The sequence below is a fragment of the Electrona antarctica genome (genome assembly GCF_951216825.1).
Source record: "Electrona antarctica genome assembly, chromosome: 13".
Lineage (NCBI taxonomy): Eukaryota > Metazoa > Chordata > Actinopteri > Myctophiformes > Myctophidae > Electrona > Electrona antarctica.
The window spans coordinates 34,989,451-35,005,035 of NC_136794.1; the positions used below are offsets into that span (position 1 = coordinate 34,989,451).

Genomic DNA, 15,585 nt, shown 5'->3' on the forward strand with positions numbered 1-15,585 from the left:
GCCCCCACCCCGTCCGGAACGCAAACCTCAACCATAGCAGGGAAGCATCCCTGCTATGGTTGAGGTCTGCGTTCCCTTTCCTTCAAAACTGCCCTCAATAATACACCTGTTCAAATGTGTCATACAAAAGTAAAATAGCATATCTACAGTACAAGCTCCCAACAACTCCAACACATTGTGAGCTTGTAGATTGTGTACTTTAGTGTGTCTGTGGGTGGGTTTTATACATACTATACAAAAACGACATTGGATTCATTGGAACAAGGTTCTTTTAACACATATCCTGAAAAGTAACCGTTTTGCACATACAGAAAGAAGTGCCATTCCAACTCTGCGCTTTCCTGAAGGATGTATCAAAATGTATGTTTTCCCTGCAGGTTTTATTCACTGATTAGCCTAATGCTAATTCTACTGCTTTGCTACTGAAAAGAAGTGTCCAGCAGAGGAACTCATGTATTCAGGGAATCTGAATAGAATTAACATATAACACCTTGGCAAATGCCCCCCTTTCTCGCTGACAATGTTCTGTTTCTGACAATGCACTGACAATCTACTGCATTGCCAATGGCAGGACAAGGTTTCCACCTGACAGGTTGTTTTCCCTTTTCTTCCTGGTGACAAGAACTAATATTGTGCAGCGGCCTGCAGGGGGTGCTGTGGCTCTGTCTGAGCCACTTCCTCCCGTCTGCATTCCAACAGGCACGGAGCTCTGCAGGCCTCCAGCCAGCCACAACCTGATGTCTGTCTACTATACCACCACGCACGCACGCACGCACGCACGCACGCACGCACGCACGCACGCACACGTACTACATTTATCTTGTGAGAATCGGGAAAATGTTGTCCACAGAATGTCGTTCTGAAATTATACTATATGACTACAAACACACACATGTACGCAGGCACGCAGGCACGCACCAGGCAGCACTTTGTACAAAGAGGCATCCCCGCCTTTACCGGGTCACAGCACACACACACACAAACACACACACACAAACATTACGGCAGGAAAAAAAAAATAACAAAAAAAAATGAAAACGAGGAACGCCGCCATCATCACTCACTCGCCTCCCGATGAGCCAGCAGGCCGCGCGCGCCGCCGCGATGCTATACTACCTCGCCTGGCCGGCCAAAATACCCTGCCGACTTGACAGGACTGGAACACAGACAGGTGGAGGGGAGAGAGAGAGAGAGAGAGAGAGAGAGAGAGAAGGGGAGGTAGATATACTGTATCTAGATGATGACGGCGGTAAGGAGAGAGCAGATGGGAGGGGAGAGGAAAGGAGACGCACAGAGAGAGGGAGGGAGAGGTGCATGGGGAGAAAGAGGGGGGAGACATGCAGGGGGAGAGCGAGGGGGAGAGACAGGGGAGGAGTGTCGGCAGAGGAAAGGAGAGGAATAAAGTAAAACGTGAAAAGAGAAGCTAGGGGAGCCACAACCACCTTCCAGTGGTACGGTCGCTGACCGTACGGCGAAGAATAAATGAGCAGTGGTGGAAAAAGTACTCAATTGTTTTACTTAAGTAAAAGTACAAATACTGCAATTTAGACGTACTTCGTTACAAGTAAAATAATTGAAAATTGAAATTGAAAATGTACTTGAGTAAAAGTACAAAAGTATCAGCATCAAAATGTACTCATATTAGTCATATTGCAGAATGTCCCATTTCACAAGTTCAAAATGTGTACAAAATATATTGAAAATAGCTGATCTACAAGCTCACAATGCGTCGCGTTGCGATGCATTGTGAGCTTGTAGATCGGCCATTTTCAAATTGCCAAAATGTATAGCGTTGAAGTGGTTAATGTATGTTTTTAAAATCAAAATTAAAATATACAAAGTAACTAGTAAATACAAATTTCAAATAATTGTAGTGAAGTAAAAGTACAGATTTTGGCTTTGAGATGTAGTGGAGTAGAAGTAAAAGTACTGGAAATTGGAAATACTCAAATAAAGTACAAATACCTCAAAATTGTACTTAGTTACTTTCCACCACTGTAAATGAGCTGTTGAGAGGAGCAGACAAAAGACGGGAGTGCTACAAAGTTGAAAGGCTTGCGGCGCGCATGGAGACTATAGGATCATTCCAATTATGAGCGGGGCTACAGAGCTCCCCGAAAACACCACACCACGTCAGCGCCAACACAAACGACACCCACCCCCCTCCCTTCCCTTCCCCAAAACCTTCCGTCAAACAGCTACCTGTCCGTGTAACAAATTGCATCCGTCTGCGCTCGCATCCAGTCAATATAGAAAAGCAACAGCCAGCCGGCCGGCCGGACGGTCGGTTGGTCAGATCGCGGCAAATCTGACCGACACATGCGGGCCTGCCGAGAGACGGTTTGCAGAGACAGGCAATTTAAATCAGACAAGCGCCTGTATGATGGGAGAAGCCGGCTACAGCGGGGAAGACACATGATGACAGGACCAGGCATGAATGTGTCAGGGTGATTTGATGTGGCTCCATATTAAGGGAAGTGGTGGAATTGGTGACATGGCATGATATGAGGGAGAGAAAGGGGGCTACAGTATAGGATAGTTTTCACTGTTGGGGAAGAGATCTCCATTGGCAGCTATCTTTAGCTCGCTGTAAAGGCTCAATCTCTCTTTCCTCGGGCACTCTTCCTGCAGCAGAGCACTGGCGCTACTCAGGAAAAAAATATAAAAATATACTCCGTTACAAGTAAAAGGACTACTGTACATCGTTGCTTTCGGGCAGAAACATATGTTATGTGTTTTTTTCCCGTAAACGAACGCCCTACTTGATCACACTACAGTGTCACACAAAAGCATCACAAGTAGCAGATCCGCAAGCTGGTGTAGCATTTTTTTCAGTGAACACTACTACACAATATAGCACCCTGACTCTGTTTGACCTGAGTGGAGTACCGAAGTCCTATAGCGTCACTCGTTCATCCTCTGGGTCGCAGACATTTTTCTCTATGGATAATAACATTTGGCTGATCTTAAAATCATCTCATATACAGTAAGCATTGTGGTCCAAAATTAAACAAACGGTCTCTGCGATATTGTCGCTAAGGTGGCTCTGTATCATTTACGATAGTCAGTCACTCATATTTGAAACAGTCTGTTTCTAGCGAAAATGTAACTAATTTGGCGGCGGCGTTTTCTCATCCATATGAGTCGAACCAGCGGGATCATTTGGAACGTCTTATTTGATGCAATATAAAAAAATAAAAAAATAAAGTCTATGGGAATTCATGGGGGGGGGGGGGGGGGGGGGAGGCGTGTCCCAAGCAGAATGTGTAAATTCCGTCAAACTGTGGTGCTCTATACAACCATAATTAGCATCATTGGTAACACCTGTGAAAGAAGTAAGGAAGACTTAAGGAATGTCTTTCCAACATGGCTGCTGCGTGTAGAGCCTACTGCACTCAAGTAGAGTCCTTGAGGTGAAATGTACTTAGTTCCATTCCACCACTGCAGAAGAGAGGGTATAGCAATAGCAGGCCAGGAATCTAATCCCCAGCAGCCCGGCATTTAGAGTTAGCTTTCAGAGTGAGGTAGCCCGCTGTTTGAAATAGCTGCCGTCTACGTTTACAGTAATTGCTGGCCTGAAAGCCAAACTTGCAACGGGATATTTTTATTATTATAGCCGTTAGCTATTTTAGGAATCCCTTGCATTATGGAAATATCAACCTGATGCAGTCCTTTAACGGCAGTGCTTCTCAAGCATGCGGTCCACGGTCCACTAGTGGTCAAATCGTATAATTACAGATGGTCCATGGGGAACGGTTTATTTGTATTGTTTTGAATATATTGGGGGAAAAAAATCACATAATACTTCATACTGTAGTTAACATACAATTATAATGATTATATTTTATTTATTTATTGTACCAATAGGTGTAGTGTGAAAAAAAATCTTGAAATGAAACAGCATTGACATTAATTTTGTTCACCATTCGTCGCACACCACAAATAGCAGATCTACTCATCGCAGTAACAGCACTAGATTCATAAAACCTACACTAGAAACAGCAGCTGCGGCTGTATCAGGTTAATCATGTTTTTTGTCCCTGAAAGCCAGACTATCTCCCATTAATGAAAATTGTCTACCATTAACGCTGAGTAGCTCTATAAGCAGCATATGCTAATGCCTCGGGGGTTAATGGGATGTTTGGACTCTATGACTCTGTCCAAAGCCATTTGCCTCATCCACTGCATGGTCCCGTTTTTTTTCTCTCGTTTTTTTCTCTTTTGGCCAACGTCTCTGAAACATTATCTGCACAGTTCCGAAGGGAGCTTCCCTCCCCCTCCAGGAAAAGAAGCGGGCTTGTATAGTCAAAGCACAGGGAATCAGCACACCGGACATAAGATGGTCCATAGGGCTACTGCAACCACTGCTAGGCTTGGTAAATGGTAAATGGTGCATTTATATAGCGCCTTTATCCAAGGCACTTTACATAGATTGTGCATTACATTCACCCATTCATACACTGATTGTGGCGGAAGCCATGCAAGGTACCAACCAGCACATCGGGAGCAATTTGGGGTTCAGTGTCTTGCCCAAGGACACTTCGACATGTAGACATGAGGAGCCGGGATTCGAACCACCGACCCATGGATCATTGGACGACCTGCTCTACCTCCTGAGCCACAGCCGTCCGTAGTGTGCATGCTCTACCTTTGTACCAAGAGCCCACCAGAGCGGGGCACGGTGGTGCTGTCGGTAGAAGGTCCTGGGTTTGATTCCCGCTGGGGCGCTTTCTCTTCTCCGCGTCATCAGCGCCCATAACATAGGGGTTTGCAAAAGGGTCTTTCTGTGTGGAGTTTGCATGTTTTCCTCGTGTCCCCTAGGGTAGGTACCCTCAAAAAAACAAAAACATGCAGTAATCCTGGTCTCTAAACTGCCTCCCCCTGGTCAGCCGGGCGCCTGATGAAAGGAACTGGTTGAAATAACGTGTTCCTTCCACACGCTACGTCCAACTGGTGAAACTCCCCCCTGTCAGGTGAAAAGAAGCAGCTTGGACTCCTCATCCATTGAAAAAAACATGAGGTCAGTCTCTTCCCAAGTTGGCAGAGGGAGTGTAGTGCCCAGGATTACGCTAGACAATTGACACTGGTTACAAAAATTTAACAAAAAAAGAGCCCACCAGAGCACAGGAGCTCCAGATTCTTTAAGTAAAGAAAGTCGGAGTATATACGCTGCTATGACCTAATCAAGCAGCATATCAAGTAGGGGTGGGCAAAAACATCGATTCAGGGATATATCGCAATTTTGAATGCCACAATATTAAAATCGAATCATCAAGTTCAGAACCAATTTTTTATTATATATATATATATATATATATATATATATTTTATTTTTTTTGTAATATATTTAAGAATCGCAATATAAATCAAACCAGCACCCTAGGTATCGATATCGTATCGAATCGGGAAGTAAGTGAATCGTCCCACCCCTAGTATCAAGTGGTGCAATCAGAGCCGACGGCCGTTAACATTGATATTTTAATCAGCCGCTGTGAGCTCCATTATATCTACATCAATGGCCAATTACTAAACACTGGCCTGGCCCTGACAGTGACACACACACACACACAGCACTTGATGTCTGGGTTGCCAGGCACCACACCGGAGGCCTGACGAGAATGTGTGCGGCCTTGTCTGGATGTCTGTTTTCCCTTTTATTCCAAGGAACCATGAAGGTTGCATAGCACGGCAAACTGGAGTTACTTGATAAACATCATTATTGTTAGAATTATAGATAATTCACCTTCAAGTTCAACCTGGCGGCCATGCTTTTTACGGCATGTCAATGATGTCATTATAGGTGAAGGTTGTCAATAACTGTCAACTTGATGTCATCTAAAAGGAGTGTGGCTATAACCACTCCAATGACTGGCCGTGTGTGTGTGTGTGTGACATTCACACTGAGCACTATAACTATAACTGCACATAAAACACATCAGCCTGGGCCATGGCTCAGTGGTCCAGGCACCTTGGCTGGTAATCCAGTCTGGCAGTGAGCCGCGGGTTCGACTCCCGATCCCGACGGCCTTTACTGCATATCTTCCCCCCATTTCCTGTCAGCCTACTGTCTGTCCCTCCATAAAATAAAGGCGAAAGCCATAAAAACAAAACAAAAAACACATCAAATAACTTATGATCTTGTACATCGGCTATCGCAGAAGATCTTTAATGTAGTGCTGAAACAGTCTAGCATAGAGCTATGGGGGAGACTCGACTAAAAGCACATAAGGGCTTAAGTGGATAAAAGGAATTGAGATCTTACGTTATAATTACATTAGAAAATTACATGCATTGAAAGGCCTTGTGCATAATGATATTATGGCATGTCATTTGCCACGTTGTTAAACTCCTACGACTGTGAGGCTGTTATTAGCCGTGCGAGCGGCTAAAATAAATGCACTTGTGCCTCGGAGAGATTTGCGTCATGCTGTGAACATGATGACCAGAACGCAGCCATACAGCGGATTGCGTCATGCTGAGAACATGATGATCAGAATGCAGCCATACAGCAGTGCTTACAACGTGCTTCTGTTACCTAATTACACTATTTTTGACACGTAGGGTTTGATCCTGCTATAATGTTGCCATGCATATCTCGGTTTGTGTCTGTGATCTTTCTGTGTGGCGTTTGCATGTTCTTCCTCTGTCCCCTAGGGTAGGTAGTAGGTACCCTCACAAAAAAAACATGCAGTAATCCTGATCTCTATACTGCCTCCCCCTGGTCAGCCGGAGTGCCTGATGGAGGGGAAAGTAACTGGTTGGAATAACATGTTCCTTCCACGGACTACGTCCTACCGGGGAAACTCCCCCCTGTCAGGTGTAAGAAGCGGCTTGGACTCCTCATGCATTGAAGGAAGCATGAGGTCAGTCTGTTGCTCTCCCCAGGTTAGCAGAGGAAGTGTAGCGCCCAGAATTACATTAGACGGTTGACACTGGATGAATGAATTTTTTTTTTACAAAAATCGTGGGATAAAAACTAAAAACAAACAAAAACAAAAACAAAACGCTTATCTACAATAATAATTGCTGATCAAAAACAATGTGTTGTGAGCTTGCAGTGAGCTTTTACATGAGCTACTTTTGAAAACATTTGGAAATATGTCGCCTAAAATTAATTACATAACCCAAAATTGGGACACCATGCAATTTGAAAGTGATTAATTCTCTCCAAAACAACTATATGAAAGCAATGAAAAGTATTAACAACAGCTTGTGACTAAATTAGAATACACGGAAAAGAATACATGGAACTACATTGGATCCAGCAGCAGGTACACAGCAGGTACTTTTTTCCCTCCCTTGTTTCCTGAACAAGGGAGGAAAACTGAAAAAACAGTTTTGGACATACGTTTCCATGCGACAGCGACGGTATAGGCTACACTACAGACACACACACACACACACACACACACACACACACACACACACACACACACACACACACACACACACACACACACACACACACACACACACACACACACACACACACACACACACACACACACACACACACACACACACACAGCCCCGCCCACAGAGACCCGACTGATAGGCTGATCCATTTCCTGTAGCCATTAGAGGCCGCTCCACCAATTATACAGTAGGTTATGCAACCCGTCCATGTATCCCAGGGCTATCATCCACCCCTATCAATAATAAGCATCTCCCTGAAAGTAGGGCTCGCCTCAGAGGATGCTACTGCGCCGCCACGACCAACTATACAACCATCCAAACAACCAACCAAATAACCATCCATCCATATCCATCCAGCCTGTCTGGTCAACACACGTTCTACTTAATGCTCTCTGTCTGTGTGTGTGTGTGTCTCTCCCTCTGTCTGTTACTATCTCAATCCCTCCTTCTCTCTCTCTCCTCTCCCCTCCCTCCCTCCCCATCCTCCTCCTCTCTCTCTGTCTCTCTCTCTCCCCATCACCGGCAGTAGCCCTGGGCACAATCCTTACTTATGCCTTCCTGCACTAATCAGAGCGCCCACAGCGTTATCGACTCTGACGGACATGCTCTGGGTCCGTTATACCGCGGTGGATGAGCGGGCGAGCCAGCAGCCCACATGCAGTGCAGCGGCCTGTAGCCATCGATGCTTTCTTGACAAGAAACAGACTCTGTTGTCCGATATAGATACACCTCTGCCCGTGTCTGTGTCCCTGTCTCTGACTCTCCCCTGTGACGTTTGACACAGACGTCCGTTGAATCTATTCATTAATTAAAATCCAGTCAATTCTCCACCATGACGGTTACAGTTCCTGCCACAGTTTGGTCTCGGGAGGGTTGTAAAACCACTGGTTCTCAAAGTGAGGTACGGGGTCCTTGGAGGGGTCCCCAGGTAAATGATGGTGAATGATAACACATGGATTTTCATATCAAGGTCCATTATTTATTTGGCATTTGAGACACGGATTACCATTCTATAAAATATAAAGCAGCAATCTCTCTTGAGCTTCTAAATCAAATGTTTTCAAACCGTATAGCCAACAAATGTAATATCACTAATATGTGCTATTTTTACAAAGTAAATAGATGTATAATATTACTGTTTTGGCAGAGTAATACCTTACACTACTTGTTACTGGGTAAAGTAATAACATCTATTACTAGTAATGAGTTACTGCCCAACACTGCCAATCGTTTTGTTTTCTGTCGGAGCCAAACGGACACCCTGTGACGGACATAATGCCGTTATTTTCGCCAGTAACTCATACTGTAGTGTAACGCATTATTTTTAAAATTCAGTAACTCAGAGTCAGTAACCGTTACTACATGTTGCGTTACTCCGTTAGTTTGTTACTCTTGAGTCTAGAGAGTCTAGAGAGAGACTGAGAAGAACCGCGGTTCTGAGAGCGAGGGAGGAGAAATGTAAGAGGACTGGAGGGAGGAGGTGTGCGTGCGTGCGTGCGTGCGTGCGTGCGTGCGTGCGTGCGTGCGTGCGTGCGTGCGTGGCAAACCTATTAGTTAATTGTCTGGATTTCGTCTTACTTTATTTATAAATCCAGACTCAAATTAGTATTGCCACCACCACCACCAGTACAACGTGACGTCCACAGCAGTGGAACCCCCCACTAAAGTAAAAGTACCTCAAAATTGTATACTTATAAAGTGCAGTACTTGAGTGCATACTTAGTTACTTTACTTTACAGTACTTATAGTTACTTTATACCGCTGGGTATGAGGCACACAGAGAGAGGGGACAGACAGAAGGCTAAGTGACGGGTGATCGGGGTCAAACCACATCAGATAAGATCCAAACAGCGAGGCCACAGAGAGAGATGACACCCCTATTACTGCTCTGTTTTTGAAGGCAGACAAACTTTAACCTTTTTCTCAATATAACATAACACACCCTTCATACGTGAGGAATTTCTGTAAGGAGGAGGGTGGAGGGAGGGGGGTGAGGGGGTCATGAAGGGAAAACAAAATGCAACGGAGTGCCGGCACAGCCAAGGTTCCCCCCTGTTGAGAGGCGAACACACTCTGGAGTGATAAATGTGTTTCCTTTTGCCAGACACACAAAAATGCTAACGCACACCAAAGTCCTTGTAGCGGTGCCGGCACACAGGAGAAAACAAGAGGGTGGCCGCACACGCCAATAGCCAGAGTGCCAATATTTATTAGGACAGCAGGTAAGACAAAAATGAATCCAAATGTTTTGCCAGACAACACAATGTCGTGTGTAGGCCTGATGCTCCTCCAAAGGCCCCCTGGACAGAGAGAGGAGTGTGTGTGTAGGCCTGCTGCTCCTCCAAAGGCCCCCTGGACAGAGAGAGGAGTGTGTGTAGGCCTGCTGCTCCTCCAAAGGCCCCCTGGACAGAGAGAGGAGTGTGTGTAGGCCTGCTGCTCCTCCAAAGGCCCCCTGGACAGAGAGAGGAGTGTGTGTGTAGGCCTGCTGCTCCTCCAAAGGCCCCCTGGACAGAGAGAGGAGTGTGTGTGTAGGCCTGCTGCTCCTCCAAAGGCCCCCTGGACAGAGAGGAGTGTGTGTAGGCCTGCTGCTCCTCCAAAGGCCCCCTGGACAGAGAGAGGAGTGTGTGTGTGTAGGCCTGCTGCTCCTCCAAATAAGGCCCCCTGGACAGAGAGAGGAGTGTGTGTAGGTCTGCTGCTCCTCCAAAGGCCCCCTGGACAGAGAGGAGTGTGTGTGTGTGTAGGCCTGCTGCTCCTCCAAAGGCCCCCTGGACAGAGAGAGGAGTGTGTGTAGGCCTGCTGCTCCTCCAAAGGCCCCCTGGACAGAGAGAGGAGTGTGTGTAGGCCTGCTGCTCCTTCAAAGTCCCCCTGGACAGAGAGAGGAGTGTGTGTGTAGACCTGCTGCTTCTCCAAAGGCCCCCTGGACAAAGAGAGGAGTGTGTGTGTAGGCCTGCTGCTCCTCCAAAGGCCCCCTGGACAGAGAGAGGAGTGTGTGTAGGCCTGCTGCTCCTCCAAAGGCCCCCTGGACAGAGAGGAGTGTGTGTAGGCCTGCTGCTCCTCCAAAGGCCCCCTGGACAGGAGTGCCAGGAGTTTGTCTGAGTGAGTGGAAAACCCTCTGCTCCCATGATGCCTTGCTTTGTTTGTGAACAGACAGATATAATAGATCAGTGGTTCTCAAACTATTTGTATCTCAGGTCACCTCCTGTAAATGACCTTTTCATCCCCTGAATTACATTGTTACTTTATAGTGCCTTTATGTCATATAAAGGTACGTAAATATGTAATTGCGACCGGAGGTCGCAGCTAACTATGGAATCGTGCATTTCCCGTCAGTGTCAATCACTCAAAATCCCCATACATGGGGAAAGCCCCCGTACATGGTGCCCAGGTCTCGTGACATCACTTGACATTATCAGGAATGGAGATCCCCTATGTCATAGTAAATGTGACCTGCTGTCGCAATTAATGTCATCAATATTAGTACATGGATATATGTCATAACCTGTTCTGACATTCATATGTTGATCCTTCCCCATCCATCCTTCCTCTTCGATGTCTCCCTTTTGACTGATACCAATCTTAAGTCAACCGCACTAGCGCTCTGCTACTCAGCTGCCGAGTATGCCTGTCCAGTGTGGGAGCGATCTGCCCATGCCAAGAAGGTGGACCCCGCCCTTAATCACTGGCTGTCTGAAACCTACACCCACAGACCGTTTGTACATCCTGGCAGGCATAGCCCCACTGAGATACGACGGAATGCAGCAAGCAGAAAAGAGCGGCAACAACAGTCCATCGACGAAAGACAACCTCTCTTCGGCCATGTGCCAGCCAAAAGCTGCCTTAAATCCAGGAAAAGTTTCCTGAATAGCGTCCCGCTGCTTGGAACACCGAGCATAAGTAGTGAGAGAGTCACTCAGTGGGAAGAAAGAACTGGCAACCTCCCACCAGCTACAATGATGGAGTTAAAGGCTAGTGAGGCACTACCCCCTAATGAGAAAGGACAGCAATGTGTTCAGCTGTGGCTGAACCACATCTAGCCAAGTGTTGTAACTGACTGTCTTGTGGACACGATAAGAAGAAGAAGACTGATACCAGTTAATTTAAACTCTAGACGGGCCTGGCTAGAGTTCTCTAGAACTAGAGGCCCGAAAATGAACAGGCCCGAAGAATAAGGCCCGGCCCTACCTGGGCCATCATCAAACCCTGTACACTCAAGACACTGCTCCTGCTGCCACCCTTAGATCTCCATATATGGAGCTGACCTGTTCTGACATCCTCAAACCCTGTACACTCAAGACACGCTCCATATATGGCCAGTGCAGGCAACCTCGCCCTTTAGGGCGGGATCGCTTCTCGCCCCAAGGCGTCTGGAATTATCCCTTTCCATTAGGACAGATTGAAAATAACTTCATGCTTGAAGTTCAACCTCTTAAACCCCAGCATCCCTGTTCTAAAGATACCGTAGGATAGCAGATCTACAACGTGACACGTTAATTGACGCAATAATTATCCAAAAGCTTTTACAAAAGAGCCTTGTGCCTTTGCCCTTGTGCCTTTAAATGATTGATGATGATGATCATCAGCAAATTGATGATCATCACAAGCTGTACCTCTTCTCTAGACTCCGTCTATTGTGATTGATTGATTTCTTTTCAAATGTTTGTATAGGTAACTCTGTCAAAATGCTGTGTTCGGTGAGGGACCGAAACGTTGCCTTTGTGTGCTCATGTACCGAGCAGATAATCAGTGTGCGTGCATATCTTTTTTCTTATCACAAAATAGCCTGTAACGTCAGTTACTATGACATCAGCCATCTATGACAGTGGTAATCAACCTGTGGGTCGGCACGCCCAAGGGGGTCCCCACATCATTTCCGGCGTCCCCCAGATGACAGTGCAGTGTCAATTTCAGGACTTAAGACTTTTCATACCTCAACAACAAGAACAAAAGAAAGAAAATAAAGACCATTACTGCATCAAAAGTAATCAACAAACTACACTATGAAACTGCTCAAACATTAGCCAAATTGTCAAATAATATAAGAAAGAGGCAAACGTTGTGAAAATAGCAGATTCACAAGCTCAGAACGCCTCACAATGCGATGCTTTGTTTTGTGGGCTTGTCATGGTCTATTTTCACAATATGTATCCTATGGAACCGAGTCAAACTAAATGTAACAATCCAAGTGCTTGTCAGGGTGGACCGGTCCCCATGCAGTTCAATTACCGGTATGATTATTTGGGGAGGGGGGGGCAGGTCACGTCCTGAAAAGGCCTACGCAACAGGCATCTTAAAGTATACATCCAGCCATATAGTGATAGATCCAGACGGGGTGGGTGAGCTGCACTCTGGGCCAAGAAGAGATGAGAAAGAAACAGAGAGCGATGGAGGCAACCGGAGGGAGCGAGGGCGGGTGGAGGGAGAGTTTCTCCCAATGAATGAGTGTGTGTGGGGGGAGGGGGGGGTGGATGGAGATAGAGACGGCAGAGAGATAGAGGGAGAGAGACGAGGAGAGGAGATGGCTGCCTGGCTCGCGCTGCAGCCTCTTTAACCGCTTGGCAGTCTGCTCTTGATTAGGGCCCAGCCTGCCTGCCGTCTCCCGCAGGAGTCTCGCTCTCTCTCCGGCCTGGTCGCCAGAGACAAGCTCCTCTGTAATGGTGTCTGACAGGCCAGCCATGAGCCGCGCCGGGGCTGACACACATGCTCTGTTCCTGGGAGGAGAGGAGACGAGCGGTCCCTCCATGAGCCATTACTCACATCATTTATTTTGTTTTGTTCTGTCTTTAACTTAAAGGGGAATACCACTCATTTTCAACATTTTACTATGTCATTAATATAGAGTTGTTTTGTGGAAATAATAAAAAGTACCCCCATTCTGTGTTGCCTAGAACTGGAGGTCGGGAAATAAATCAATAACATTATGAAGTACATCTCAGTGACATCACAAAGATGTACTTCATAATGTGATTTGTTTCAGACCTCCAGTTCTAGGCAACACAGAATGGGGGGGGGGCTTTTTTATTATTAACACAAAACACCTCTAATGTATATTAATGACATAGTAAAATGTTGAAAATGAGTGGTATTCCCCTTTAAGTAAAAGTGGCAATATCACAATATTGGGGGGAGTGAAAGACCTGCATTCAAGACTTTACTTGAGTAAAAGTAGCCTGGGTGATGTCTGGTCTAGAGCAGGGGTTCTCAATGTTTTTGACCCCCGGAAATGCTTTGGCCGTGTCTCGCGATTTGGCGACCCACGGGTTGAGAACCCCTGGTCTAAAGGGTCGGGTGCCGGCAAAAACAGCCGGTGGATCCTGCTGGTTCACTGGTTGGAGCGCCCGCCTACCTCCCTCTCCCATAGCTGCCTTGACTGAGTCAGTGTGACAGGTGTAGCTATAGCCGGACGCGCTACTACACATTCATAATTTATCATGGACTGTATATGATACATGCATGCTGTAGGCCAGGTACCATGAGGAACAGGGACAACCACCACATGTTTAAGCCCTATATAATACTACTTGGTTGATGCGATGCGCTTTTAGCTGAAAGGTCTGTTTGTGTGTGTGCACGTTTGTGTGTGTGTGTGTGTGTGTGTGTGTGTGTGTGTGTGTGTGTGTGTGTGCGTGCGTGCGTGCGTGCGTGCGTGCGTGCGTGCGTGCGTGCGTGCGTGCGTGCGTGCGTGCGTGCGTGCGTGCGTGCGTGCGTGCGTGCGTGCGTGCGTGCGACTGTGTCCGGAATTAATCTCGCAAACCGCTAGGCCAATCAGTGCCAACTATCTTGAACACACTGCCAGTAGTCCAGTGGCTGTCTGTCACTGATTGATCTATTACGTTCACAAAGTCTCTTTCTGCGTGTCTGACCGTCCCGGGCATAACTTGGGCATCGTCCGACCGATTGACCGCAACTTGGCATGCGGTCAAAAAGAAACACAAACATATGTGGCTGATTGGTCCGCAGGTCTACAAAGAATCTCTGCCCCGACTTGCTTGGTCCTGAATAGTTATATAAAAACAGACAGACCATCTTGGATAGACTTTTGCAGAGTCCATGGTCAAAGTACAGTTGTAACTCTAGAGGGTTGTTAAGGTTTAAGTTGTTATTATGCTTTTGATTAACATGATGATCCATTTACACGACTGTAAACATGAAACGGAAGCGGTTTATTCTCGGATAATTCCCAGAGCAAACATTGCTCCAGACTGTATGACGGAAGCATTTGAACATTGTGGGTCTGACATAGTCTGGCTCGTGAGACTATGCTGGCCAATAATACCCAGCATATTAAGCTGAAACAATAATGTCTACAAAAGACAGAAAACATATTTATCTCCCACAATGTGTAGAAGGTTTCAAGCAATCAGCCTCTGAAACATAACAGTCCTCCGACAATTGAGCTCTATTAGATTCCAGACTGCATCCTGAGCACCAGCGGGCAGCCAGTCATACATACTTACATGCTATTAAACACTTTGATTCATGACTGTCAAAGTAGCAGTAGGAAGCCAATATGATGATGTACTCAACCCCAGTCAAAGTATATATACTTTATTTTGGAGCTGTGTTGATTTTGACAGCAAATTATTTAGTCGACTAAATATCATAACATTTTAGTCGACTAAATGTTTTTAACACTTGATTGCATGCTGAAAATAGCCAATCTACGAGCTCACAAGTCGTGCTCCGACGCGTTGTGAGCTTGTAGATCTGCTATTTTCAGAGTGCAACACCCGAGTGCAACCACACTACTGGATCTCTTCTCCTCTAGTCCATCCCTAATATTTTAGTTGACAAAATTGTCAGTACAGTATATTTGATCTCAGATTTAGCCATTGTACTGTAGCTTAGTTTTTATTTTGTTTTCATGATGTTTTTGTCAGTGAACAAAGGTAGCCGACGAACATTTTTCATCATAAGTTTAGAAAATGGTTAAGCTCTAGAAGGCATTATTTAGAATGGGCCTCAGGTCTTGACGGGTAAACGCCATTTGTCATGGACGCACCATGCCAGCAGCCTCCATCAACCTCCCGCTCGCTCCAAGCCTTCATGAGCCACACAGATAAGATAAGACAGTCGAGAGGGGTGCTGCCATCCACGCGCTGACTGACTCTACAACGGCCACCTTTAATCACCACGTGTGTCGAGATTTGTGAAGATACGACGGTATAGCTC

At 46.2% G+C, this 15,585-nt stretch overlaps 1 protein-coding gene across 3 annotated transcripts in view; it reads right to left on the reverse strand.

The window, feature by feature from the left end:
• The window catches only part of tmeff2a (transmembrane protein with EGF-like and two follistatin-like domains 2a), a 365,596-nt gene that overhangs the window by 95,516 nt on the left and 254,495 nt on the right, over positions 1-15,585 (reverse strand). The gene's annotated exons all lie outside the window — the stretch shown is intronic.